At 44.1% G+C, this 25,589-nt stretch overlaps 2 protein-coding genes across 7 annotated transcripts in view; one reads left to right on the top strand and one right to left on the bottom strand.

Annotated features, from left to right (window-relative positions):
* Positions 1-25,589, top strand: part of SLC25A39 (solute carrier family 25 member 39) — a 154,164-nt gene that overhangs the window by 92,534 nt on the left and 36,041 nt on the right. The gene's annotated exons all lie outside the window — the stretch shown is intronic.
* Positions 1-25,589, bottom strand: part of MAPT (microtubule associated protein tau) — a 111,748-nt gene that overhangs the window by 78,686 nt on the left and 7,473 nt on the right. For 4 of the 6 annotated variants that reach the window (XM_075059680.1, XM_075059690.1, XM_075059688.1 and 1 more), the window contains exon 1: positions 19,125-19,360. The exons of 1 other annotated variant lie outside the window; for it this stretch is intronic. The gene's annotated coding sequence lies outside the window, so the exon portion shown is untranslated. Of the gene's footprint in view, positions 1-19,124; positions 19,361-25,589 lie in introns of those variants that run through there. One more of the 6 variants, XM_075059673.1, reaches the window with a different exon arrangement.

Here is a 25,589-nt window from a genome sequence, read left to right as displayed (position 1 = left end):
GAGGTAGGATAACAGCAGCAAAGTCACTGAGCTAGATTAGAACTGTATCAATTTATCAATGGAATAACTAAGTAAGGAGGAGCATCAAAGAACAGAGACAATGAGATCACACCTCAGGGTATGCATGCATAACTAATAATTTAGTTCAATGCAGATCAGAAACTGTATTTGCTCCTTTATTTTTTTGTAACAAGAGGACCCAGTCCAAACCAGACCAAGGCACAGGTCAAGAAGGTCTTCAAGTAACTATTGGCAGAGCCAATAAGAATTTTATATTTACAAGATGTCCATATTGATGTAAGATTACGCATGCCCTATCTTCGCAGATGGTCCTTCCTTTGAGTTTTGGCTATTTAGATGATCAACAATTAAAGAGAGTATCCTTGGCTTGCATGGTGTCTATTTTATAGATCCTGACTAGCAGAATTACTGTGAATCAAAACCACAGAGTCATTCATGTGGAATAATAAAACTGCCATTCCTAAATAAAGGAACCTCTGCTTTACTCTTTGATTGCAGGACCCACGGTCCCAGGTGCTGGTTACCCTCGCCCTTCCCTGCAATAAATGCAAAATGAGAGCACAGCACCTTACAGGATCAGACCCTTAAGAGTTAGATTAAAAGCTTTGATTACCTGAAGTTTGACAAGACAGACACCAGGAGTAATTCAGGTTAAGGCAACATGCCCCAAACACACAGGAAATAGTTATTTAACTACAATTGATAAATATCACATTAGGGGCTTCGGAGACCCATTGTGCATGTGTGTGGGAGGGTCATAAATGTCTTAGGAGAAAGAAGCATGAAGTAAACACACCCATGGTAATCAAACAACTTTAAAAAGTCCTAAAGCTTTTTATGATGGTTTTTTTGTACACACTAATTTCTACTCGGCAACCTGCTGGTTCCTTAAGGCAAGTTTCACTGTATATTGTCCCCTCAGCCATAAAACTTCACCCTTGTTAAGATGCTGTTAAGGTTGTAATTACAGATACCAAAGGGAAGACATCTTAAAATAATGCCATTTTAAAAAATGAAACAACAGAAAACAGGCAATTCACAGTTAAGTGTTTCCAAACACTGGCCAATCTAGAAATGTGGTCAGTTCAATAACCTCAATTCTCCCTCTTAGCCCCATCTCCCAGGGCACCTTCCTTCATAATACTGATGTGTGTAAAGTCTAGCTGACATGTTAAATACTGGATACTTCAATGATTCAGCCTCGAATCCTGTTACCTGGAGACACCTCTGGCCATGCACATTTTGGAGACTCCTACTTGAAGATGTCTGAAGTCACATGTGCTGTCCAAATGGAAGGTATCAGGGGGCTTCTTAATTCTGAAAAGAAACTTGGCAAGTGAGGTCTTAGACCAAAACTTTTTTTTTTTTTAAACTAAAAACTGGCTATTTTAATGTTTTTTGACCTTACAAAAAAATACCACCCTGACAGTGGGTTTTGTATTTAAAATAAATAAATTTATAAATAAAAGACTTTCAGCTAAAAAATTTTGTATGCAATTCATTCAGCACGTGGACTGGCTGCAGTTGGTACAATGAAAATTATATCCCCCAGAGCTTCTGCCTCTTCTTTTGAATGCAAGTGTATACTAAAGCAATAGCCAATATGGTCAGAGTGAATTTAGAACTTCCCTGTGCTTGTATATTCAAGCCAGACCTCAATATTACTTAGAGGTACATATTTTAAATATGAGACAAGATAGAGGAGGAAATTTTTTATTTGATCAACTTCTGTTGGTGAAAGAGACAAGATTTTAAATTCCACAGAGTTTTTCTTCAGGTAGCTATTTAAAATAGCTATATATATTGCAATCAGGCTCTCTGAGGATTTTTAGCCCTGTCAGCACTAAATTCAGCTCTGCTGTCATGCATGCTGTATGTATGAAAGAGGAGCCTGTTTTAGAGCCTTACTTCCAGCTTCAAAATACTGTTTTCCCCACGTCTCAGGTTACGAAGGATCCATTCATGCTGTGTGTATAGGGTCACAGACTCTTCCTAGTATCAGTAAGCAATGACTAAAATAAATTGGTTCTTTAAAGCTTGAGAAAGGACTCCTCTATTAGGCATACCACAGCAGCACAGATGCAGACTGTTTAATTCTGAGTGTTAAAAAACATTCGGACCACACCCATAGCCATGGAGTTTTGTTTCCCGAGACAAGAAACAAGGGGTAAATTTAGTGCTGGTGAAAGATGCCAGGTTCTATCCTCAGAACAGACACGGGATGAGCAGCGGTCCCCAGACTGTGCTTTGGGAGCATGCTCTACACAGGTTGTGGAAGGACCAATTCTACAGGATGAAGAGACAGACTTAGTTCTTAGCGTCTCTGCTGAGACTGCCGATAACGGGATCTTTCAGAACCAACTGTGATAGCAGTTTTCGTGATGAAGACTCCTGTAAACTAGGAATGGAATGAGATTCAAACTCATTGCACACATCCCACTGAACAGCCATCAGATAATACAGATACAGTTTCATCTAGGCAGGGTACACATATGGCTTTTACCTGCTAATGAGACTTTCCCAATACTAATCTATTTCAAACCACTATGTCACCACCATCAGGGAAGCACTTTTGTTCAGAACTGCAAGTGATCATGTCACTTGATCATTACGCAGGATTCTCTTGCTTAGCTGAGTCTGAAAAAAGTACAAGAGGGCATGCAGGGAAAAGTGTGCAAGATCCCTGTAATTTAATACACAATTTGAGATGCTTACTTCTATATAGTCTAAAATAGCTAAGAAGCAAAATTATTCACCACGATATTCAAACAGTGGGTGAAATCATGTTAAAAAAACAACTGAGGACAAAAACTACAGTACTTGGTGCTAAATTCTGCCCTTGGATGCAATGAAATCAGTTGAAACTGTAAATGCACATCCAAGGATGGAATTTGGCCAGGAGTGAATCCCAGCCCTGAGCTCACTTGCCTGACGAGCTATCAAAAACCACCACCATCACACAAGGTGCTTTATGAGCTTTGAAGCAGATCAGCATGTGATTTCCAGTTCCCTCATTATAAAACCACAAAACCTGCATTTAAGAGTCAGACTCTCAAATCCACAAAAGAAACTCACAGCAAGACCACAAGAGTCTAGACTGGCACCAACACCCCTAACTCATCCCATCATGCCCATAATCCAGAGTTTGAAGGAAACAAAACACTTAGCACTGATACAGTGCTTTTCATCCACAGATCAAGAGTTTTACAGAGATGGGTCAACATTACTGAAGGAACACTCTCCATTTAAGTTATTTATCTAATTTTTTAAAATTTGTTTAAATTTAAATAATATGCCCTCAGATATTTCAATAATTCCATTTTAAAAGATAAAAGATGGATTTTCTGCTGCTCTATTGATGTATACAAGGTCTTTTCAGCAAGGGGAAAACTTTATCAAGGGGAGGAAAAGTGAAACTGACTATTCACAAAGGGCTATCATGCACAAAATAAATGCTGAGATATAGCAATATTAGTTTTTCTTTGATCTGAGCTGTATTAATCTTTGGCTACTTGTGACACTTAAAGTAAGACAGAGAAGTGTGATTTTTAAATTGAGGGTGCTCTTTTAACCGTAATGTCAGATATGCGATCATGATAAGAAACACGCAGGAGCCTGTTATCTTTTTAAACCATCTCACGTTAATTTCACTTGTCACCACTAACTTCCAAAACAACCGTAACAAAGAACACTCACTGGCAATATGCAACTCAGGTCAGGAAACAGCCTGTTGTCCAGAAACCGCAGGCCAAGCAAAATCACAGCCTAGATAAGCATAATGTTGCACTCCACCACCTTGCAGAAGGCTGCTCATCTGCTCAACGCAAAATTCCCTGGCTACATTTGTGCTTAACGCCAGATTCCCTATTCCGGTAGTTGTTAGACCCCTACGTAAAACCCTCGGTGCTAGAATGTCGCACCCCGAGCCCCAAAACAGACTGGCCCTCTCAAAGAAACCTACTGTCTATTGGACAAGAAATTGATCAAAGGGGAGTGGGAGGAGAATGACAATATTTTTTACATATGAAATAAGACCCTCTGCTTTAATTGAGTGACAAGTTCTCTTCCTTCCTCCTTGCTGCTTTCCACATCCTGATGCCTCTCTCATCAGACTTTACCAGCACCTTCTCTCCCCACCGTCTTTCTCCTTGGGAGGCAGGTACCCATGGCTGTCGCTAATTCAGCACCCGCTCCTCTCGTCCAGCTGTCCCACTTCTCGACAGCCACAGAGTATTCCAGAAACTCCTGTCCCAACATCTCGTCCTGCTGTCAGAAGGTCGCTCCAAGCGCAGCTTTCCTCACGTCTCTGGAATAGGGAAAGAGTTAGATGATTCATCACATGTAATGGTTGCTGGAGGCAAAGTGAGAGCCGGCCTCCTGCTGAGTGTAGAGAGAGCTACACGATCTAGGTATCGCTCATGGCTTCGTCTAATTTGACTTCGACAGCTGCACTCCGTATTGCATTCAGGAGCAGGTGCAGCCGGTTAATTAAGTGTGCCGCCACGAAAACAGACTGTCACACAGAGATATTCAAAAAGATTTGTATAGAAAAGGCCTCACACTAACCTCAGGCCAAGGGTCAATGACGTTAAACGCGCTCAGGATCTTTTAAGTCCGATTGAACCAAAATCAGAAATACCAGTTTCTTCCATACAATTACTTCAATGTTTAAAAACCTAACTCATTCTAGCTGACAATCACATTCTTCAAATACAGAAGACCAAGATTCCAATCAAGCTAAAAAGAGGTTCCCGGGACGGACGTAAAGTGGTTGTGTTACAGACAGGCACCAACTTTCCTTGCAACCAAGCCGTGCTTCGCGCCCCTTGGCTCCACCCCACCCCAATTGGCCCTGCCCCACCCCGTCCCATGGACCCTCCGCCAATCGCCAGCCCTGCCTTCTTCGGCAGCATGCCACGTTCTCTTGCCTTCCTCGCCTCCCACCGCTTGCGGCGTCAAAAAGCTGTTTCATCGGCCAAAGCACTTGCGAGGAGAGGGAGAAGCAGGACTCGGCAGCATGTCAGGAGAGGTGAGCGGGGAAGGTGTGGGATGCTGCCCATGGTGCAGAGCACCCCCCAATTTTCCCCGTGCGGTGCCTCCCACGCCGAGCACTCATAGTCGGCGCCGTACTCAGTCGAGGATGGAGAAACAGTAACAGGAAACTGGTGGACTATGGCAGAGATGCTTAACTGACTTCTTTGTTTCGGTCTTTCACGAGAAGGCCTGAAGGAATGCCTAACACAGTGAAGCTAGGAGGGGTAGGTTTAGAGATAAAATTAGAAAAAGAAGCAACAGTTTATAAATCACTTAGAAAATTAGATCACGCCTTCAAGTCCACCAGGGGCCCGATGAAATGCAATCCAGGCATTACTCAAAGGAGCCTAATAGAGGAGGATCTGAGCCTTTAGCCTAATCTTTTGGATATAATCAATGGGAGACGAGAGAGATTCCAGGAAGACTGAAAAGGGCAAATATGTGCCCATTTATAAACAGGGAAATAAAAAAACCAGGAAACTACAGACCAGTTAGTTAACTTCTGTGCCAAGGGTAAGATAATGAGCAATAATTAAGGAACATCTGCAAACACTGGAAGGTGTAAGATGATAGGGAATGCACAGCATAGATTGTAAGAAACAAATCATGTCAACCAATCTGATAGTTTCTTTGATAGGATACGAGTCTTGTGGATAAGGGACAAGCGGTGGATGTGGTATACCTAGACTTTAGTAAGGTTGGTACAGTTCCTCGCATGATATTCTTATCAATAAACTAGGCAAATACAATTTAGATGGGGCTACTATAAGGTGGGTGCATAACGGCTGGATAACTGTACTCAGAGTAGTTATTAATACTGCTGGAAAGGTATAACAAGTGGGGTTCTGCAGGGTCTGTTTTGGACCGGTGTCTGTTCAATATCTTCATAACGACTTACATGTTGGCATAGAAAGTACGCTTATAAGTTCGCAGATGATACCAAACTGAAGGACTGCAACTGCTTTGGAGGACAGGGTCATAATTCAAAATGATCTGGACAAATTGGAGAAATGGTCTGAGGTAAACCGGATGAAGTTCAATAAAACAAAGCAAAGTGCTCCACTTCGGAAGGAACAATCAGTTTCACACATACAGAATGGGAAAAGACTGTCTAGGAAAGAGTACGGCAGAAAGGGATCTAGGGGTTATAGCGAACCACAAGCTAAATGTGAGTCAACAGTGTGATGCTGTTGCAAAAAAAGCAAACATGACTCTGGGATGCATTAACAGGTATGTTGTGAGCAAGACACGAGAAGTCATTCTTCCCCTCTACTCTGAGCTGGTTAGGCCTCAACCGGAGTATTGTGCCCAGTTCTGGGCACCGCATTTCAAGAAAGATGTGGAGAAATTGGAGAGGATCCAGAGAAGAGCAACAAGAATGATTAAAGGTCTTGAGAACATGACCTACAAAGAAAGGCTGAAATAATTGGGTTTGTTTAGCTTAGAAAAGAGAAGACTGAGAAGGGACATGATAGTAGTTTTCAGGTATCTAAAAGGGTGTCAGAAGGAGGAGGGAGAAAACTTGTTCACCTTCCCCTCTAAGGATAGAACAAGAAGCAATGGGCTTAAACTGCAGCAAGGGCGGTACAGGTTGGACATTAGAAAAAAGTTCCTAATTGTCAGGGTGGTTAAACACTGGAATAAATTGCCTAGGGAGGTTGTGGAATCTCCATCTCTGGAGATATTTAAGAGTAGGTTAGATAAATGTCTATCAGGGATGGTCTGGACAGTATTTGGTCCTGTCATGAGGGCAGGGGACTGGACTCCATGACCTCTCGAGGTCCCTTCCAGTTCTAGAGTCTGAGCCTACGTATGTAGTTGAACTATACTGCATGAAAAGCCCAACAATTTACATTTAATACAACCTTCACCCCAACAGATCTCAGAGTAATTTACAAATAGATACTGTGTATGAACTACATTTTCCAAAGGGTCACTTTAGCCACTACTAACACGCACAGGAAACAGCATCAGCTGTTTAACAGAACATAACACTACACAACTATTTGCAACAGGAAGTGAAGAAGAATCCCAGTGAGAAATGAGGACGGGTGGAATTTTGTTTTGCAACAAAACCAGGGCTCTTCTCTTAAAAGATCCCATCTGTCTTTTTGTAACAATTCCAAATAGTCAGGACCTCTACTTTTAAATCTCATCCAAACGATATGGAGCACACAGGACAGATATACACTTTACCCTTGTTAAAGACAACTCAGCTTTGGTGGGAGAAGGGATGCCATTTAAAAGGAACCGTGTCCAATAAAGTTTTTATATATATATTTATATCTATTTCTCTACGTGGCGTGACAGCTGCCACCATCAAATTTTCAAGCTGAAATCAGTTTAAAAAGCCTAAATTTACTTTTCCCTATTTATGCTAGTGATTTGCTCTTTGCATTTCACTCACATTGAATAATGAAAACTGAGAAGTCAGTTTCCCTTCTGCGTATGGCCAGTCGCATTCTCATGAAGGAGTACAGCACAGTTGCCTTTGAGTTTCAAACACAGTAGGAAAATGTGCAATGATCGGAGAACAGCTAACATCACATCGATATTTAAGAAAGGGGCAAACAATGTGACCTGGGCAGTTACAGACCTGTTAGTCTGAGTTCAGTAGTATGCAAGGTTTTAGAGCAAATTGTGAAGGAAAGAAGGGTTAAAAGATTCAGAGAGGTAAAGGAGATATAATCTAACACTGACTTACCAAAGGTAGATCATGCCAAACTAACCCGACTTTCATCTTTGAGAAAATAACTGATAATTTTAGATACGGGAAGTGCAGCAAATCAAATATATTCATACTTCAAGAAACTGGTCACAATATCATATGGGGAATTATTTGTTAAATTAGGGAAATGGGAATCAGTATCATCATTGTAAGGTGGTTTAGGAATTAGCTAAAAGGGAGAAGGCAACAGATTGTGCTGAAAGATGAATCATCAGCCGGGAAAGGTTACTGGCAGAGTTCCTCAATGACTGGTTTTCGGTTCAATCTTCTTATTCGACATTTTTATTAATGACCATGGCACAAAAAGCAGGAGTGTGCTAATGAAATCTGCTGATGACACCATGGGAGGCATCATCAGTACAGAGGAAGATCAGATTGTTACACAGGAAGATCTCAATGACTTTGAAGACTGGAGTGACAGAAATGGAATGAAATTCAGTTGTAGAGAGTGTAAGGTCAGATGCCTAGGATCTGAAGAACTTCTGCTACAAGCTGCAGGCTCATCAGCTGGAAGTAACAGAGAAGGGGAGAGACCAGGGCATGTGGGTTGATCACAGAATCACTATGAGCCACCAATGTGATGTGGCTGTGAAAAAGGTAAATGTGACCCTGGGATGTGTCAGGCAAGATATTTCCAGTGGAAATAGGGAAGTATTAAGGCCACCATACAAGGCATTGGTAAGATCTCACTTGGAGCACTACAATTCTGATCACTAATGCTCAAGCAAGGTGAATTTAAGCTGGCACAGGTGCTGAGAAGAGCTATAGGATGATCAGGGGAATGGGGGGCCTGTCGTATGAGAGGAGATGGGAAGAGCTTAGCTTGTTTAGTCCTGCAAAAGGGCAGCAAGAGGGGATGCAATCACTCTCATTAAGGATGTAAATACCAGGAAGGGTGAAGTGCTATTGAAGCTAAAGGACAGTGGTGGCACAAGAACATATGGATATAAATAGGCCATGAACAAGCTCAGACTGGAAGTTAGAAGAAGGTTCTAACCATCTGAGGGGGGAGGTTCTGGAACAGGTTCCCAATCAGAGCTGTGGGGGCAAACAACTTAATTAGTTTTGAGGGAGAGCTTGATGAATGTGTGAGCGCAACTGTATGACAAGGTTACTTGTGATGGTGGGAGGTAGGGCTCAACAACTGGGGCTCACTTTGGTTTATATCTTGTGTATCTAAAGCTCAAGTGTCAGGGTTTCAGCCAGCCACTGGCAAGGATCACAAAGGAATTTACACACACACACACACACACACACACACACCTACCTCTCTGGAGGGATTTTCTTTTTTAAAATCTCTTCCTTCAGAAGCATTAGGAATGGCCACAACTGGACTGGAGATGGGACACTGGGCAGGGTGGGCCAAGGCTCTGAGGTGGAACCAGGCATTTTCTTTCTCTCTCAGGTGCTTGGCTGGCTGGTTCTAGCTTACACGCTCAAGGTCTGGCTGATTGCCATATGTGACATTGGGAAGGAATTTTCCCCCAGGCGAGATTGGCAGCAACCTTGGAGTTCTTCCACCTTCCTTTGCAGCATTCACATGCAGATTGTTTGCCAGGATTATCTGGGTATATCGCACTTAATTATTTAGATTATAGATTATTAGGGTTGGAAGGGACCTCAAGAGATCATCTAGTCTAACCCCCTGCTCAAAGCAGGACCAATCCCCAAATGGCCCCCTCAAGGATTGAACTCACAAACCTGGGTTTAGCAGGCCAATGTGCAGACCTCTCCCTGTCACTACAGGCACCTAGGGCACTGGTGCACCTTGGTCCCTCCTACTCTCTGCCTGTGGCACATTGTGATGGGATCCCTGGGCTGCAACCTGTGACTGTGGGACCACTGTGCCCCCTTAACTCACTAATCTGGGCCATCTCTCACAATGCCTTACTGGTGACAAGCAGTGCTGATTCCACTCAGTACAACCGCATGTGGAGCCCCACACCCAGTTAGATTGCGTGAATGCTCCCAGAGGCACTCATGAATCACAAAGAGGAAGGCAAAAGTTTATCCCCACAGCTCCCAGCCTTGTACCTCAGGAATATACCACCTGGCACTGCTCATTTCTTGAGCAAAGTTTATTAATTGGTTCACCACTTCATCAAAGGGAAGCGGACATACACCAGACTTTGTAACCAGAGCAGATTTACCAAGCGCTTCAGTCAAACTCCCTGCTAAGGATAAACATTCAAATAAGTGTATTGATTACAAAATATGGATATTAAGTGATAGGCAAAAGTCAGGGTAGTTACCAAAAGAAAATAAAAGATAAGCACACAGTCTAAATTCTCTACCTTATTAAACTAAGCAATATCTACACTAAGCAATCTCTCTCACCCACTGGATACTGCAGGTTGGGTACAATCTTTCATATGCAGACTCGCCCTGTTAGCCTGAAGACCAGTCTCTTCAGCTCCAGTGTTCTTGTGGTCTTCAGCTTAGGTGAGGGAAGAGACAGAGCCAAGCAAGGGGCCACTGTGTTCTGTTTTGTACCCTTATTCCATATGCTTGGAGAACATAAATTCAGGCATGTCTGGTGAGCACTGCTGAGTCCCCAGGCAAGGCTGAGCAATTCCCCCGGGGCGGCCTCATGCCGGTGAGTCAATGAATTGCAACTCATAGGCTGGACAATGACTAGTGATGGTTGTTTGACACCTGCCTCGGCACTGGTTACCTCCTTTGTTGTTGACTCTGGGGATCTAATATCTGGGTGATACCTCAACTCACAACATATTTTAGGGATAACTATACAATACAATCTCATAACTTCATATGCACTAATGTTATACATATGTAGATAGAACAATGGCTTTCAGCAGATCATAACCTTTCCCATGATATCTTACATGGCATGCTTTAGATGAAATATAACAATTATATATAAATGATGAATATTGGGGTTACAGGGCACTCCCCCAAGGTACAGACTGTCCTATACATACTAGCCTAGTCTCCTGTGGGTCTCATTTCCATTGTTGGGTTTACTGTATGGGTTGCTGGGTGGGGTGTGGCCTGTGATATACAGGAGGTCAGATTAGAAGGTCTGGTGGTCCCTTCCAACCTTAAACTCGATGGCTTTTTTTTAATTAAATGAAAAGACAAACATTTCTATTGATCATCTTTTGCAAGTTACTTTTAGCAAAAAAAACTTGCAACGGCGGGCATGGGGGGAGGAGGTCAGCCTCCATGGTCACTGAAGTTACCACTGAAGAGTTCATTTAGAGACAACTACATTGGGGGTCCCTTTAGCTTGGCTGTAAGTCCCACAGCCATCCCAACGACTGATGCTTCCCCTGCATTCTTTAAATACTCTGCATCAGAAACTGGAAGCAAAACAACATCATGGCTACTAGTCTTCATTATTAACCATCATGTCAGACTGTTTTGGGGAAAAGATCAGTGGATTGATTTCTGATGTGCATGCAGGTCTCGTTTTAGTGAGTCCACTGCAGAGAAAATACATTAAAGTTGTAAATGTAGTTTCAAATATTTTAAAACATAAGGGACATCTTTCAGATTAGACAAGGGCCACCTTCAAAACTGAGTCCCTCCCTCCCAACCAATCAGATTATTTTGGGGGCAGAACTGTGGCAGGGAGCAATCTTGGATGAGCAGAGAGAAAGAAAAGCAGCTCTCTGACTAGGAATTCAGCTGTGGAGCAGAGAAAGACACCTGGGAGGATCTTACACTTTGAGGATGGGAAGGAACAGGGACAAAGTGAGGTTGGCAGACCAATAAGACAGGGCTTAGGAAAAGCATAGAGCAGTGCAAGGAAGTCTCTGGGGGACACAGTTAAGGGGCCAAGGGAAGCCAGAGAGGACTACTGGTAGGACTCAGGAAGGCTTAATTAAGCCCGAGTGAGGAAGTTTCTACCCAACAATGACAGCAGGCTCTGTTCTGAAGTTCCGATCCACAGGAGAGAGCTCAAAATGACCGGGAGACCCAACCCAGGATCAAGCTGGCGTGGAGGGAGAAAGAGAGAAGAGGTCAGTTAACAAGCTTAAAAGAAACATTTTCATGGGTTTGGTTGGTTGTTTGGTTTTATGTTTTAATGACAACAGGTTGTCGGGATTTAAAACATTCCCCTGCAGGGTTTCAGCCTGAATGTTAGAATACCGCACAAAGTGAAATGGACTGTACAAGATTAAATTGACCAGTGTGTTTCCATTAAGCTAACTGAAATGCAAATAGTTAAACAGAGAGGAATAAATTAGAGAGTTTTAAAATTATTCCTGTGTTAATCTCAGGTTTCATTAGTAACACGGGTAAGGAAGTTTGTTTTGTGGGATTAGCCCAACAGTCTCCCTTTTTAGGATTCCGAAGGACCTCAAGATCTTTGAATGAAAAAATGTTATATACCTGCAGAGTTTTAACACATTCACTAGCTCATGTTTCAACACAGTAGCTCTGCGCTGAAACATGGGCTAGTGAATGTATTAAAACAGGTGACAAAAAAAATCGGTCAAAATACAGAGCCATGGGAACAGAGATGGCACTTGGGTTTGTATTTTTATATTACAGTAGCAATCAGCGGTTCCATCCAAGATCAGGGCCCCACTGGGTACATACACAGACATACTGTAACAAGCTGACAGTGTCTGCCTCAACATTCATGAAAGTAAGCAGCACTTGCCCAAGAACTCCCTACCTTTACAGTCCATTAGATAAAGACAATTCAGCACAGAAGACATGCAAAACTCTCGACAACAGTTATCTAAAAGAAACGCAGTGCCAGGTTTTGTCACAGCTACAACTAACAGCTCTTCAAAATCTCTCTGAGGGTGAGTAGCTCAGCCCAATCAGTGAACAAGTTTGTGAAACTAACCTTCAAATAAATAAATGTATTCTGATCAAGACTGACAGATTAATCTATGTTACCAACCTGTGTTTAAATGGGAGTGGGGAAGGAACAGAATGCCCATTAGAAAAATACGGTTGGCACACCCTTCCACCCTCCTAAGACATTATTGTTCCTCTTTGCCTCATGATCTAATATTCAGCCATTAGTAAATGAAAGGAGATTTTGTACTAAGATTTGGCCTTGGATGTTCCTTAGCAGCATTTCACCAAAGTAATGAATAGGCGTGACCAGCGCATACATACAGATGGGTGCACGCACGCACACAATCCTCCATCAGACAACTCAGTCAGGAATACTTACATGTAGCTGAAAAACCCCAGCGAATTTGTTACGCTAACGTTATCGTCAATTAATACAGGCTTTCAGATGAAAGTGCAAAACAGGTCCGTGATGATAGCAACCCACAACCCAGCTCACTAACATTGTAAATAGCAGCCCCTCCCCCACTCCTTTAATGGCACTTCTATCTGCACTCAGCAGACAGCAATCCTGAAGGAAGCCCAGACTTCCAAGGGTGGATTTAATTACCACAGTTTAGCAGTTTGCTCTCCTCCTCAGTACTACAAAGTAACAAAAAAAGTCACCAAATTAAGAGAGAGCATAAAACAGGGCTGCCAGTGGCCACAGAATACTAGAACAGAGTCTTCCATGACAGTTACAAGTATTCAAACATTTCCAAAAGCAGAATTGATGAGACCTGGATGAATGATAATATAAGGATCTGCCATTTGGTTTTGTAAACATCAACTGAAAAGGGGCGGCAGGAGGGGGAGTTGTCAAAGCAGGCAGGAGAGACACACACACACACACACACAAAGAGCAGGCCTGAGTCTCCTCCATATTCACCTTAACGGGAACAAGGCTGGGTCCCATGACCAGCTTCAGAGGAGCCTTCACTGCAGCTATTTATTTTATTCATTTCTAACCTGCCAGCAACCCGCATGACGAGATGAGCAGATCCATGCCCATTTCCCTTCTCAAAAGCCACAGCGGAAGGGGAAGCCAGATTGTCACCTGTCCAAAAATAGCTTTAAGTAAGAGTCTCTTGGAAACACCAAGACATTGCTGAAATGCTGAACTTGCATTTTACACACTCAAATAGGGTACAGTGTGGTTTGGTCAATACACCTTTGCCAGAAGGAGGGATGGAATATTGGGAGCAGTAGGCACCTTAGGAGATGGAGAATAGAGGAGGGAAACAAAGTTAACCTTGGTCACAGAGATAGTGTACTGGGGTTGAATAGTGAGGTGGGTTGTTCCTCTTCTTCAGGGGATAATGAGAAGTATGAGTTTAGTGCCAGAAACATATGGGCAGACAGAAGAGAGGCTGAGAACACTCTCTTTAAAAATCTGCAAAGCCCAGTCCCAGGAAAAGTACATCCAGCCAATACAGTTCACAGTGGCATGCAAAGACTATTAATTCCCACCTCCCAGCAGCCAGTTGCCCAGAGCTCCTGCACTGAGCTGCCAATTCAGCCTTCAGCCACAGGAGGGCTCAACAGCAATTCACAGGTATGGCACCACAGCACAATTGCAGGCAATATCAAATTTCCCCTCCAGCCCCACCTCATGCTCCATCCAGAAGAGGCACGGACCACACGCATTCGCAGGAGACACAGGGATTTCCAGAAAACATGGTTCCAGCAGCCCTCAATGCCTCTTCTTTCCTCCAAGCTGTAATTTAGCAGCACAACTAGGGAGAGACGGAAACAGACTGGGGGGGGGGGGGGGCTCACAGCAGAAGGGGAATGACAGAACAGAGAGCCCTTAAGGAGAAGGGTTGGCAGAAGGCATTGAACACACCTTCCTAGCAGCCTCAACACAAAATTCCACACCAATATTACATATTTTCAATAGAAGAGAATTTGAGGTTCACGTTGGTAATTAGTCAAAAAGTTCAGGAAATTTCATCGTCACCAGTGGCTTTTCACTTGGCTGTATTCATGCTTTACTGTGTCACTGGACTTCTCCCTGAATTACATGTTTAAATTCCCCAAGGCAAAAGATTTCATTAAAAATTAAAATTAAAATGATGAAGTGAAAAAACCCTACTCTGGTCATTATTCCCCAGATCTCTTTTTCATGCTTTCATTTTTTAAACTATTCTTTGCTAACTCAGAAACTTGGTCCATGACATTTAGGATTATTTTAAAATAATCCTAACAAGGACCAAGAGAGCTGATGCTACCAGCACTAATGCTTTGACTGTAAGCTCTTTGGGGCAGGGATCCTCTTTTTATTCTGTATTGGTTCAGCAGCTAAAATAATGTGGTGCCTGGTCCGTAACTGGGGCTCCTAGGAGCTACCACAACACAAATGACGACTACTGCACATTTAGGCAGCACCCACACTGACGAAATTGGGAACTTTAATTTCCTGAGGTGCTGCTCCAAGCCAGGAACAGCAGCAGTAGTATAGAAAGGATTCTAGCATTTTTACCACTCTCTCGTCTAATCCACTTCTGATTGAGGTCAGAGGATGTAGTGATATAAATGCTTGAGTCCTGCCTACACTACAGTTTCCATCATTGCTATCAAGGGTGGTGTTGCACCCATTGAGAATTACGGGTTCTGGTTTTTCTAGTGTAACTAAGGTCTTGGACTGTAAACTCTCCAGGGCAACTCTCTGCCTTCTTATACATTATAGATTTTAACTTCAGATAGGACCATTATAATCCTTTTGTCTGACTTCCTGCATAATAAAGGCCATAGAGCAACACTCAAACTCCTGCACAGAGCCTAGTGACCTGTGGCTGAACTAGATCACCTCTTTTATGAAGCCATCCAGCTCTGATTTAAAGACCTCAAATGATGAAAAAATACACCATATCCCATAGCAAACTATCCCAAGGATTAATTACCCTCACTGTTTCTAATCTGAATTTTTCTAGCCTCAATTTCCAGCACTGGATTTTGCTGTGCCTTTGTCTGAAAGATTAAGGAGTCCTGTAGTATCAGATATCTTGCTCCTTATGTAGGTCTTATGTCCAGTGACCAAGTCACTTCTTAACCTTCTCTTCAGTAAAATGAATAGATTGAACTCTCTAAATCTCTCGGCCTGTTTGGGACTGATGGGCCCTGCCATACTACAATTAATACTTTATAAAAAGATGGAACCTTTGTCAACCACGCATACTGTAGATCTGGACGGAGCGGTGTGTCGTGGGATCAGCACTCACAATGAATGACAAACATTGTGTCCCATCTAAATTTAAACCCTGAAGGCTAAACTAATTTAAGAATGAGGAGACAAAGGGAGTTCAATAAGGGTAAAAACCACCTATGCTGCAGCTAGGAAACAAATCCCTACATAGGAGGAAATTAGGGTGACCAGATGTCCCGATATCCCTGATATTTGGGGCTTTTTTTTTTTTTAATATGGGCTCCTATTACCCCCTACCCCAGTCCCGATTTTTCACACTTTGCTTATTGCTGGCATTCTACGCGAACAACGCAAAAGCCACCTTCATCATGCATCTTTCTTCAAACATTTTAGCTTCATGAATCACTACCCACCCAAGGACAGAAGTGTAAGACAAACCCAACCCAACACTTGATTTGTACATGGCATGATCTACCTTCCCAGCTATCAAAGCTCATCTATGAAATGCCCATGTAATGTACCGACAATTGAATGACCAACTCAAATTGTCTCCTCACTCTACTGGGGGGAGGGAGGCGAGGATTTTCCAACGGTGTTTCATGGATTTTATTAAATTCCAGTTGCCAAGGTTCTTTCAACAAACATTCCTCCTGTGCGACTCATTGCCAACCTTAGAAACAGAAAATGAGCTGGCTTGATAAATAGCGAACGAAAATTTACAAGTTCATTTTCATTGTCACCAGGAGGAAAAAAATGCAGAGTACAACTGCGCATAGTGAAAAAATAAATTAGACTTAAGGTTCTGAGCTTTATAATATACATTATTTAGTAACAAGGGTAAAAAAAAATTCTTTGTTGTGTTTTTCCAGATTGATAGCTACTGCTTTTAAATGGAACCAAAGTGTAACTCTCTTTTAGTTGGTTTCTTTTCATTCAGTCTGTAATAATCATTAACAATCAATTTGTATTACGCCCACAGTATGATAAGTGTAGAGCTGTAATGAAGGTATATGGTCCATATAGATTGCATAAGTAAAGACAGCTTAGTTTCAGTCTACGGCACATTTCTTCTCAGTCAGTTCATAAATAAGGATCGTCTTGTTGCAAATGCGTTGATGACCCAGCACAGGGTAAGCCAAGGACAGAGAAACCCCCTCCTTGGAATGATGGCAGCTGCCCCTAGGCTGGGATGCTCGTCTTTTATGCAACTAATGAACTCTTAGAACCACTCCTCTTCCCTACCTCCTACCCTCACATTGCACCCCCCACACACCACACACACACTCTCTCTCTTAGGGAGCAGAACACAATTAAAATTTGTTATTTCTTGATCAAATAAACTCATTAATCTAGGTGTCTAATCTAGACTAGGTGTGACACATTTACTACAGCAATGTCGGTGCCAATCTCTGTCAAGGGTTTTCCTGGTTGTAAGATAAAAACTCAAAATACGGAGATGCTCAGTAAGTGAAGGAAAACAACCTTGTGTGACACAATGTCCAGAAAAGGGGGAGAATTATGCCCCTGACTAGTGTAATTCTGTGCACTCTGAATGATCAAAAGATATTTGCAGCATAAAAATAAAATGGGTAATAAAGGAGATGGTATGTCAATTTCAGCACACTACAGAAATTACCTTCCTAAAGGCTAAGAATGCAAACACTGGTAGACAAAAGGTTCCCCCCCACACACCTTAACTATAGGGATAGACCACAGTCTTCACCCAATCAATGAGAATTGTATTATGCGTCCATATATGCTGCCATAGCAGGGGCGTGACCGGATGCCATATAATATACTCAAATTTTTACAAGACCCATTTCAGACAGCTCTTAAGAAAAAGCCCTAAAGACACAAAATAATTATGCAGAAAATCCTAGTGAGGCTAATGTCTCTGTATCTTCCAGAGAAAGCAGACAGAAGTGCAATACCTAGAAGGGATTTGTCTGCCTATTGTGTCCCTGCTCATGGCTGTTACTATCGTTATCAATTACATCAAATAAGGTGACTGACACTTAAAATAAAGGGGGAAAGATAAGGTGCATTTTTCCCCACACTCCAGTGACACCAAGATTTTAGAATTATGAAACATAAAAATCACATAATACTGACCCGTGCTGTGTAACAAAGCAACGTAACTCTTAGACTACATGACCCAAATAGCTCTCCTTCTGGCCCTAATTCTATGATTAAAGGAGATGGTGACCATGCACAGAATACCTTTTACTTAAAATGACAATCTGATTTTTTTTAAAGCGCCCTCACATTTAAACAGGATCCTCTCTGTAATGATGAAGATATGATGAACTGCAAAATATGGCACCTCAGATGTGAAAAGGAAAAAAAGCCCACCCTTTCTCTCTCCAGATCCACACCTACTGCAGTACCCACAGACAACCTATCATTTGCCATCACCCCGACAATCAAAAGCAGTCTCCCAAACAGGAAACCAAACCTGCCAGCAGGAATGAGATGGGGGTGAAGGGGGGGGGGGAGGATGTAGAGAAAAGTGGGAAGGAGGTAAAAAATAAAAATTCCCCTATAAAATGCACCTGCAACCCTAGAGCAGCAACAGCGGTTGCAACTTGCAGCAGGGTGGGAATAAAGCATCTATGTGAATTACATGAAAGAGAAGACGGCCTTTAAGAAAAATCCCTTCGCGATTTAAAAAGCCAAGCCACCACGCACATTTATTCCCCAAATAACGTTGCAGCTGAGTTTTAATACACAAGCAAAGGAAACAGTGACAGAAACCTCCATTCCCTGAACATCTATCTCATGCCACCAAACCCACCCCTTAGGTTCCAGCGGAGACACACCCCTACCCCATTTTATAATGCAAAGTCTCCACTGAATACTGGGGAAGGGGGGAAGCAGCTACAACAACAGAAACACACTCTTTTTACTGGAAATTGAAAAATAGATTTCTATTTTAAATAGGTGGCACGTTGGGATTTTTCGGAGGTGGGAGGGGCCACAAATCTCATATTCTGCAACCAGAAAAGCAGCTGGATTCTGCAAATTAAAAAAAAACCAAACACCTGTACAGGTTCCCTGTCTTTTTTTAAAAAACTATGGTGAAGGCAAAGTGAATAATGCAGAGAGTGCATGGCAACCCCCCAAAACCACTGCACTGCACGCACCCTCCACCCCTGCCTCCCCCTGCTCCAAAACCCTTGCAGTGGGCACACACCCCCAACCCCTTGCATTGCATTGCATGCAACTCCCCCCACCGCTCCAAAGCCCCTGCATTGCATTGCACTGCACTGCACTGCCCTCACCCCCCACTGCATGCACCTGTGCCCTGCCCCAAGCTCTGCAGGTGCCCCCGCTCCTCGGGCTGGGTTTGCATTGGGGTGGGGAGTCCCCGGCGCTTACCTGCCGCTGCGGCTGCTGCAGGGGGGAGCTCGCTGGAGACGCGCAGCGAAGCCGGGAGGAGGGGGGGGAGTGACAGGAGAGCGCGCGCGCCCAGGCGGGGGCGGGGGGGCCGCGGGCGCGAGGCGGAGGCGAGCGCAGGCTCCGGAACCTTCGCCGAGAGAGTGCCCGGGCCCTGGGGCGCCGCCAGAGGGAGCAGCGGCGCGCGCAGGCGGACAACGAACACGGCCTCCTCCCCTCCGCGCACTCGCAAGGGCGGGAGGCGCATGCGCCGAGTCGCCGCGGGGCGCAAGCGTACAACGTCCCGAGCCCCACTCACTGACCGGTCTCCTGCCTTCAGAAGCGCATGCGCGAGGCCGCCGCCGGCGCCCGGCTCCTTTGAGGGAAGAGAGTGTTTCTCCGGAGGGAACACGCGCCCTGAGGGGGGAGGGGCGGAGAGGCCTGAGGGGGTGGGACCTGAGGGGGCGGAGCCACTCAGTAACCCCGCCCCCTTGTTACCCAACAGAAGGAGACCTGCCAGTTATCTGCCCGCCAGCTTTCCCTCAGACCCCCCCTTGCACCCTTTGATCTTCTCGTTTTCCTTTGACTTCCATTGTTAGGACCAAAATTCCAATGGTGTTAGTGGCCAATACGTACAATCTAGGTCTTTCAACTGAAAGATTAGGGGTGCGTGTGATCTAGGATGTCTGTAAACAGCAATGATCCTGTACACCTTGACTAACAGACATATTGGAGCATGAGCTCGTGATGTGGAATACTCACTTGTCAGATGCATCCGACAAGTGGTATTCCCACAAAACGCTCATGCCATCCATACGTCTTTTAGCTATAAGTTCACAGACTCTCAGTCTGGAAGTCTTCCCTGAAAGTAACAATCTGACAAAGACTGCCCCAGCTCAAGGTGGTGCTTCAGTATGAAGGACCAGGTAGGACTCTGTGTCACCTTGAGGATGACTAGGAAATCAGCTGACAAAAACTGGAAGATTTAAAGGAAACACTTTCCTTTTTGGTCCTCTCCTTCCCTTTTTTTACCAGCTAAGAGAATGGAAGTGCTGTTAGGAGCTAGATGAACTGGGAAGAGGACCCTGAACATAGATTCTCTCAAGCTCCCAAAGAATGGATGATTAGAGGGGAAATGTGTGCAGGTGTATTTGTATAGACATGTGTAATCCATGTGATTAAACGATCAGAGTTGTGTTATCAGTCATACCTCCACATGAGCCAGAGGGTCCTAAACCAGAGGCTTCGTTGCCTTGGTCAAGTTCTGATGAGAGGTGTTTAAGCTATGTGGGTTCTTGCACCGACCTGAGTCTGACACTGTGTGTGGCTGAGAGGGATCCATTTCTGAAAAGGCTATGCACAGACTGAAGTCTGAGCACTGCCGAAGTAGGGAAACAGTCGCCGCATGACACCTAGGAACTTAACAACACCTGAGGTCATTCTGGATTTCTTCACAACAAAATCTGGTGATGGCGCAACAGGGGTGCTGAACTAGAGCTGAACAGTTTCTGAAAGATCTAGGGTCTACCAACCTTTCAGAAGGCTCGTCTCATTTATTCACTCCTCATATAATTCCAGTGCCAGTAATACATTTTTAACGTTTTTAGGTGCTTCTTTCTATAATCTCGATAACATAACTATAATGTTGCATGTCAAGGTAAAAGGTTTGTTAACAATGTTTAAGAAGCTCATTTTAAATTAAATTAAATGCAGAGCCCCCATTAGTGTGCGCGCTACTCCAAGATAGCTCTGCGAGCCAGTGCCTTACACCCACACTCACTCAGCCAAATAGCTCTTGCCACCCTAGATCAGTAACTGCAGAATTGAGACACAGTGCAGTAGCCGTGTACCAACCCCGCAGACAGAAGCTCGCTGAAAAAGAGGCATTTGAGAAAACAAACATGATGCATAGTTCATAATAGCTACATACAACCAAACACACTGCCTCGCTGCTTTGTTATGCCCCATCCTTTGCTTTCTCCACGGCTCGCATAGTCCACGCGCTTGTGGATAAGGAAAACTAACTTACAAAGCTTAGTGTCCCACAATGTTGGTTTCAGAAAGATCTTTATGATGATGATATATCAATGTTTTTTAAAACACAAATAGGCAACAAGCAAATTCACCAATGGTGAGAACAACTCATCGGTTGTGGTCTTGAATTTACAGATTCCCCCAGTGATATTATGCCTTTTATTAACGATCCTTTGTCAATTGTCGTTGATCTATAGTTTAGTGGAGAAGCTGCAGGAGGATTTTTTTGTGTTATTTATGTTTTAAGTAGGGTTGGAAGGAATCGCGGGGGCATAGATCTCAAACCCCCTGCTAAAACAAGACCAATCCCTAACAGAATTTACCCCATTGCCAAATGTCTCCCAAGACTGAACTCACAACCCTGGGAGTAACAACAATGCTCAAACCATACTATCCCCACCATTGTGTAGACTAGACCCAAGTGAACTTATTTATTTATGATTTGATACTCATTAATGCGCCAAATCAAGAGAGAGCATTAGATCTAGATGGAGGTACTGAAAAGAAAGATAATGAAAATAGCAGTGGACAAGCACTGGATAATGCCCATAAGTCGTCAATTCATGATTCAGATCATTTTTTAACTAGTCCAGTGTCTGATAATATGTTAATGAGAAGACATACGTCTAGTGTCTAAGCAAAAAGTAGGCTAAAAAACAGATCCGGAGATCAGTCCAGTTCTATCATTTCAGTTGAACTGAGATGGTTTCCGATTGGAAAACTGAATAGTATACCTAAAACCAGTCTTACTCTATAGTCCTTAACGTTTTTAAAATTCCAAGGTCCTAGTCTGGTGGATAGGAGATTTGGGGGCATCTATACATGAGTTGAGTAATCTGGGCACACTTTAGAGGGGGAAGCACAGATAAGAGTGTGGGGCGCTTAGCCGCAGAGGGCACATAAGGAATAGTTGGAGTAATAATTGCACTAGGCAGGGTTCTTGGAAGGAAGGGACCGGCAGATAATCTGCAAAGGTCGAGAGTGTTCTGAAGGGAAAACTACACAGGGACAGTATAATTGTGGTTGGAGAAGCCGGTACGATTGAAAGAGGGGTCGGGCATTTATAATGGGCACTGGGAGAGGCCAGATAATGCAGGGGAGTCCATTTGGAGAGGGAAGGCGAAATTGGGCGGGTTGTTGAGGCAAGGGGGGGCACTCGGACGGGCAGGGCAGATAATGGGGGGCTTGGAGGCAGATAATCGGGAGGTTGCTTGAGGGGCAATGGGGCATAATGGGGGTGCTGAGGGGCAAGGGCAATAATTCAGTGTAGAGGCTTGAGGGCAAGGGCAGTAATTGCGGGGTACCCGGGGGTCGCTTGAGAGGGATGCATGCAGCATAATTGCGGGGAGGAGGGCAGATGGGTCGAGGGAAAGCGGCGGGCAGATTAAACTGCCAGTCTCCATTCTGTGGGTAACAAGGGGCGAGGGGACGTTACTGAGTGCTTCCCCCCAGTCACCCGGATCACCACCCCCTCAGGGCCTCTCCCGCCATCCCCCCCCTCAGGGGCGTGTTCCCTCCCGGAAGAAAACACTCTTCTTCCCTCAAAAAGGAGCCGGGCCCGCCGCGCAGAGTGCCCTTCGCGCATCGCTTTGATATATCGGACAGTCGAGACGTGCGTGATGGTCTCTGACGTTTTTTAGAACGTTGACGCCCGCTGCGTATCTACGGATCGACTTACTGAGCTCCCCCTTCTCCGAGTGTGCATCGTGGCGTAATGAGGGAGACTGTCTAACAACAGCTTAAGATATATTAATAACGTATTAAAAAAAAAAAAAGACTTGTATTTTGACATTTTAAAAAGTGATGTTCAACTGATTTCGTCTTCCCCTGGCGACCGCCGCGCCCCTTGAGCTTCGTATCGCACCCGAGGCCCGAGAAGCACCTCTCCATTCGGCGAAGTTTCCGTAGCCTGCGCTATCGCCCCGCCTTCGCGGCCCGTCGGCCCCCCGCCCCCGCACGACAGCGCGCGCGCTCTCTCTGCACCCCCCCGCTTCCTCCGCTTCTGCCACTGCGCGCCTCCATGCAAGGACTCCCCCCTGCAGCAGCCGCCAGCGGCAGATAAGCGCCGGACTCCCCACCCCAATGCAAAACCCGGCTTCCCGAGTAGCCGGCTGTGCAAGGGAACACGCGACACTTGGCTCCAAGTGGACACAGGTGCAGGCAGTGGTAACTTTTTGGTGAGGGCAGTGCTCATGCAGTGCAGTGCAATCAATGCAGGGTTTGGAGCTGCGGAGTGCATGCATCAATGCAAGGTTGGGGTGTCTTGCCAGCAAGTTTGGAGCAGGTAGCAGGTGAGGTGCGTGCTTCAGTGTGTTGGTTCCATGCACTCTCTGCATTATTCACTACTGCCTTACCAGTAGTTATTAAAAAAAGACAGGAACCTGATACAGGTTTGTTTGTTTTTTAATTTCAAATCCAGCTGTCTTTTCTGTCTGCAAATATGAATTTGGGCCCCTCCCACCTTCCAAAATCCCCAACGTGCCACCTATTTAAAAATAGAAATCACTTTTCAAGTTCCATGCCAGCTTATAAAAAGAAAGGGTTTCTTTGTAATGTATTCCATGCTTCTCCCCCCATTCCCCCGGAGATTCCAGCAGCAGAGACTCTGCCATAAAAAGGTATTTAAGGTGGTGTGATCTCCGCTGTAACCTAAGGCTGTGGTTTGCATCGTTACCTATGTTTTCTGCAGTCAACTTTGATGAGCCATAGAACTTACATGAAGGTTTCGCCTGCTTTACCTTTCTTGTGTATATTAAATCTCAGCCTTAATCGCAACAGTATTTTGTGAATTAAACATGCCTGTCTCCCTGCTGGCCTCCGCCGGCTTGTGGCTTGTTTTTAAATCCGCGAGGGATTTTTTTCCGTAAAGCCGTCTTCTCTTTCAGCTATTCACATAGATGCTTACTTCCCACCCTGGCAAGTGCAACCGCTGTTTCTGCTCTAGTGCAGGTGCATAGCAACAATGTTATTAGAGTAATTGTTTACGACTTATTTTTCCTCTCCTTCCCAACTTATCTTCTACTACCTCCCCCCCCCCCCTTCACCCCCATCCATCATTCCTGCTGACGCCAGTATCTGAGGTCACTGTTTTAGGAGACTGCGTTGATGTCGATTGACGAGTCCACTCTGTACATGTCTATGCATATTTCTTCCCATGACTCGAGGGGTCGATGGCAAATAAGTAAGTTGCTGTGTTACTCACGTCTGGTTGTGATCTAGAGAGGAAAGGGTGGAGCTTTTTTTCCTTTCACATCTGATGCCCTATCTTGACAGTTCAAATATCTCATACAGTACAGAGAGATCCGTTTAAATGTGAGCGACTATTAATATAATAACTGATCAAACTAGTACATTTAAGTAAAGGTATTCGTGCATGGTCACCATCTCCTCTTAATCATAGACTATTGCTGCCAGTAAGGACAGCATTTGGTCAGTCGTCGAAGCTTACGTTTGCTGTTCTTACACAAGCACCGGGTCAGTATTATGTGATGTGTTATGTTTTCATACACATTCTGACACTCTTATGGGTGTCACTGAGTGTGTAGGAGAAAATGACCTTATCTTTCCCCCCTTTCTTTTAAGTGCTCATCACCTCGGATGTAATTGATAAACATAGTAACAGCCAATGACAGACACAAGTAGCAGACAATCCCTGCTAGTATTGTGGCCACTTCTGCTGCTTTCTCTGGGAAGATACAAAACCATTGCCTCAGGGATTTCTCGCATTAATTTATTGTGGTCTTAGGCTTTCTACAGACTGTGCTAAATGTGTTCTCCGTAAAAAAATGTTGATCATATTGTACTTTATGCATCCGTAGAGTGCATACACGCCCCTCTATGGCCAGCTATCTATGAGCGCATTAATACAATTCTCATTAGACTTAGTTGAAAGACTTAGTCGTCTTAGCCCATATTATAGGAATGTTGGGGGAACCTTTTTCACCAAGGTCTCTGACATTACTTAGCTCTTAGAATGGTAATTCTGAGTGTGCTGAACATTGACAACCTCTCCTTTATTACCATTTATTTTTATGCTGCAAATATCTTATTATCATTCAGATGCACAGAACTTACACTAGTCAGGGGCATATTCTCCCCCTTTTCTGGACATTGTGCACACAAGGCTGTTTTCCTGCACTTACGGCAGGCTCCGTATTTTGAATTTTTAATCTTACAGCCAGAAAAACCCTTGACAGGGATGGCAACCACATTGCTGTATAAATGTTCACACTAGTCTATTAGACACCCTAGATTAATGAGTTATTTGCACCAAGAAATAACAATTAAATTGTGAGTTTCTGCTCCCTAGAGATGGATATCCACGATGTTTGTGTGTGATACGATCGTGGGTGGTGTCCTGAATCCCATGTACCCTTAACACAGGCCCAGAGAACTTCCCTGAATTGATTCTTTGTCAATGGAGGCTAGGGGCTA

This window comes from Chelonoidis abingdonii, chromosome 21, assembly GCF_003597395.2.
Source record: "Chelonoidis abingdonii isolate Lonesome George chromosome 21, CheloAbing_2.0, whole genome shotgun sequence".
NCBI lineage: Eukaryota > Metazoa > Chordata > Testudines > Testudinidae > Chelonoidis > Chelonoidis abingdonii.
This window is presented reverse-complemented; position numbering and strand designations above follow the sequence as displayed.